This window comes from Myotis davidii, unplaced genomic scaffold (assembly GCF_000327345.1).
Source record: "Myotis davidii unplaced genomic scaffold, ASM32734v1 scaffold394, whole genome shotgun sequence".
NCBI classification, from domain to species: domain Eukaryota; kingdom Metazoa; phylum Chordata; class Mammalia; order Chiroptera; family Vespertilionidae; genus Myotis; species Myotis davidii.
The window spans coordinates 2610834-2615417 of NW_006287548.1; the positions used below are offsets into that span (position 1 = coordinate 2610834).

Sequence of the window (4584 nt, forward strand, 5' to 3'; positions counted from 1 at the left end):
ACACACACACTCACACACACACACACACACACACACACTGAGTTAACTCAATTTTATGCAATAAATTGTTATAATAAATCATTTTATATCCTTACTTCTCTAATGATTCTATTTCATTAATAATGAATATAAAAAAATAATGAATATAAAAGCAGGACTTCAATTAGTACTCTAGCAAACATAGCCTACATCTTTTAAAATTGGTTTATCTTCATTAAGTACTTAACATCATCTAAGAAAAGGCAAATGGTATTTTTCTCAGTTCTTATGACATCATCGTATGACTTTCCAATTTGGAAAACACTTGGAAAAGTAGGAAGGGTCTTCAAGACATAAGGCCTGGTCTCTTTAGAAAATCTTTGTCACAGAAAAACAAATAGAGGGGTTATTCTGGATTAAAAGAGAAAAGATACAAAAACGAAATGTAATAGGTAACCACTGATTAGACACTAATTTTTAAAAGTTATGAAAGATATTTTGAGAATAATTGAGGAAATTTGATGAGTTGGATATAGTTAAGAACATATTTTTCAGCCCTGGCCAGGTGGTTCTGTTGGTTGGAGTGCTCTCCCCTACACCAAAAGGTTGCAGGTTTGATTCCTGGTCAGGGCACATACCGACGTTGCAGGTTCAGTCACAGTGAGAGAGCATACAGGAGGCAACTGATCGATAAGTTTCTCTCTCACATCAATGTTTCTCTCTCTCTAAGAAAAAATGTATTTTTCAGCTCTGGCTAGGTAGCTCAGTTAAGAGTCTGATCTCTGGCTGTACATACAAGAAAGCAATGAGTGGGACAAGAAAATTGGTGTTTCTCCCTTCCTCTCTCTCTGTTTCTCCCTCTCTCTCTCTCTCTCTTTCCTTCTCTCTCTCTCCCTCCCTCTCTCAAAAATCAATAAACAAATTTTTTTTAAGTATTTTCTTAGAAGTGTTAATGATACTGTTTTGTAGAACATTCTTTTTTGGAAAGTGCATGCTGAAGTTTTTAGGGCTGGGTCTACAACTTGCTTTCAAAAGATTCAGAAAAAATATACATATCATAGTTGTCAAGCTGGGAATGTATAACCTGATTTTTATCATGAAATGTGGGGAATAGTAATATATTTCCTCCTTCAAGGAAAAACTTATTGCCTTAGGCCCTGGGAGAGCAGTCAAGAGCAGCCTCCAGCTAGCAGCTCTCATGGGACTGCTGCTACTACATATAGTGCCCCACCTTTGTCCAAGGTCATGCCCTTCAATGATTGTTGAAATGGAAGTAGAAAGGCCGGGCCATTTTGGCCCAATGGGAGACAATTCTGATGGGTCAATTTTAGCTTTAGAATTGGCTATGGCTGTCAATCCTACCCTGCAGCTCAATTTCTCCCCCTGCCCAGTTGTCCCCTACCCACCCACCTTCCTTTCACACATAGATATAGACCCTCAGGGCACAATCTAATAAATATTTGATCATTAAACTCTGTCCCAGAGTCTTCTAGGATAACTCAACCTGTAACACAGATGGACATCAAATAACCTCCAAATGAGGAATTTGTTTTTTAAAGTTTTGTTTCCCTAAAAAATGCCAATGTCACAAAGAAAGGCTGGGGAAATGTTCCAGATTAAAATAAACTAAAGAGACATGACAACTAAATGCAACATATGATGCTGGACTGCATCCTGTACTGGAGACAAATTAAATGCCCAAAGAGCATTATTGGATCAGTTGACAAAATTGGAATATGGATTGTAGTTTAGATAAAAAATATTGAATCAATTTTAAATTTCCTGTAATTGATAAGTGTACAGTGGTTATGTAAAAGAATGTCCCTGTTTTAACAAATAGACACTGAAATATATAGGGGAAAGGAATATGATATTTTCAACTTCCTCTGAAATGGTTCTGAGAAACTACATATAGAGAGAATATAAAAAAGCAAATGGGGCAAAATTTTAACAATTGGTGAGTCTAAGTAGAGGGGATATGAGAGAATTCTTTGTATTTTACTTGCAACTTTTCTGTCATCTTGAAATTATTTTCAAATAAGAAATATATATTTATATATTACATTTAAAGAATTACAGATTAACCAGATATAGCAAAATGTTAACAACTGATCTAGATGATAGGGATATGGTTGTTCTCTGCACTAGTCTTTCAACTTCTATGAATGTTTGAATTTGTTCATAAGAAAAGTTGCAGGGGGAGTGGGAGGGGGGGAGACTAGGGGCCAGGATGTTTGTTATGCAAGACTATACCTTCTGGAGCACTATGTCTTTATTTCAAGTTGCTGCCCCAGGTTTAATGGTTACTCTGTCTGTGATTAACTGAGAGAACATAGATTAGCATATCAATTAGACTCTTAAAGTTTTCCCCTCTATAAAGTAGTCCTCTTTTAAGTCATTAATTATTTACTTCCTCATTATAAGAAACCCAATTAGATGTACAGTGTAAACTCTTAAGTGCCAAAACTTTCTCTCTTTTTTATTTTCTGCTGTATCCTTAGTTGCTAGAACAATTCCTAGACCATGGAATGTGCTCAATAAATATCTATTAAAACAACAAGTGAGAAAATAAAATAAATAACACGCGAGAAAGAGCTAAAATAAATATGATTTGGGTATAAGTTAATAATTTTACCTACTAAACATCAATGCCTACCATTATGACCAAAATTAAATTTGATTTGACTTTTTGCTTGCTCTCTCTTTCTTACCGCAAATTGGGAGAATATGAATTCTAGAATTATTTTAGCGATCAAGTTGTTAATTTGGATGGTCCTGAGCCAGGAAGTAGTTGGAGATAGCACTGCTGGGCTCCAGGAGGGAGCGGCAGAGAGCTTTTGAATGCTAGCCCTTCAGGGCCCTTAGGTATAGAGTGACCTTGAGGAAAGAAGTGCAGCTGCAGCTGAGGGCCTGGGAGGGGAGGTCTCACCACACAGGACCAAGCTAACTTGAAACCAGGAGAACCCAGGCTCTACCACACTTGAAGAAAAGAAAGAGATCGTAAGGCTATATGAAGCCATGTGTCAGAAAGCATCACGTAATTTATTAGCCAAGTGTCAATACTCACTCACGGGGCCTGGAAGTGCGTCCAGCTGCAGGAGACGATGAGCCAGGAGTCAGAATGCAGCAATCAGAATTGGAGCAAGAACCGAGAGGAACCTAAACAGATGTGGAAATAGGGTGCATTAGTTTCGACCTAATAACGGATGTGTGCGTTAACCACAAAACAGCAGCCTTCCCAGGATCATGACCTCCTGGCAAACACTGGGGGTTGCTGGTGGTGCTGGTGGCTGATAGGTCTCAGTCCTAATGGCAAGTGTCATCCTAAGACACACTCTGCTGTCATTCCAGGCCATCCTTTACATTCTACCTTTCCACTCATTACTTCCACTTCCAGCTCAGAATCAGAGGAAGCTGAACAAAGCATAACCAAGAGGCCTTCAATTTTTTAAAATATATTTTTATTCATTTCAGAGAGGAAGAGGGAGAGATAGAAACACTAATGATGAGAGAGCTGCCTCCTGCATGCCCCCGCCCTCACCAACACACACACACACACACACACACACTGGGGGATTGAGCCTGCAACCTGAGCATGTGCCCTAGACAGGAATCAAACCCAGAACCTTCAGGCCAATGCTCTATCCACTGAGCAAAACCGGCCAGGGCATGAGGCCTTCAATTTTTCATGTTTATCCTCTTGTCTGGCCCTCACCTCATTTTTTTTTAAAAAATATATTTTTATTGATTTCAGAGAGGAAGGGAGGGGGAGATAGAAACATCAATGATGAGAGAGGATCATGGATTGGCTGCCTCCTGCACTCCCCCTAGTGGGGGTACCACACAGGACCAAGCTAACTTGAAACCAGGAGAACCCAGGCTCTACCACACTTGAAGAAAAGAAAGAGATCGTAAGGCTATATGAAGCCATGTGTCAGAAAGCATCACGTAATTTATTAGCCAAGTGTCAATACTCACTCACGGGGCCTGGAAGTGCGTCCAGCTGCAGGAGACGATGAGCCAGGAGTCAGAATGCAGCAATCAGAATTGGAGCAAGAACCGAGAGGAACCTAAACAGATGTGGAAATAGGGTGCATTAGTTTCGACCTAATAACGGATGTGTGCGTTAACCACAAAACAGCAGCCTTCCCAGGATCATGACCTCCTGGCAAACACTGGGGGTTGCTGGTGGTGCTGGTGGCTGATAGGTCTCAGTCCTAATGGCAAGTGTCATCCTAAGACACACTCTGCTGTCATTCCAGGCCATCCTTTACATTCTACCTTTCCACTCATTACTTCCACTTCCAGCTCAGAATCAGAGGAAGCTGAACAAAGCATAACCAAGAGGCCTTCAATTTTTTAAAATATATTTTTATTCATTTCAGAGAGGAAGAGGGAGAGATAGAAACACTAATGATGAGAGAGCTGCCTCCTGCATGCCCCCGCCCTCACCAAGACACACACACACACACACACACTGGGGGATTGAGCCTGCAACCTGAGCATGTGCCCTAGACAGGAATCAAACCCAGAACCTTCAGGCCAATGCTCTATCCACTGAGCAAAACCGGCCAGGGCATGAGGCCTTCAATTTTTCATGTTTAT

At 40.4% G+C, this 4584-nt stretch overlaps 1 protein-coding gene across 2 annotated transcripts in view; it reads right to left on the reverse strand.

The window, feature by feature from the left end:
- The window catches only part of GPR1 (G protein-coupled receptor 1), a 26868-nt gene extending 23734 nt beyond the window's left edge, over positions 1 to 3134 (reverse strand). For both annotated transcript variants that reach the window (XR_001513126.1, XM_006759418.2), the window contains exon 1: positions 3047 to 3134. The gene's annotated coding sequence lies outside the window, so the exon portion shown is untranslated. The remainder of the gene's footprint in view (positions 1 to 3046) is intronic.
- Between the last annotated feature and the right edge of the window lie 1450 nt (positions 3135 to 4584).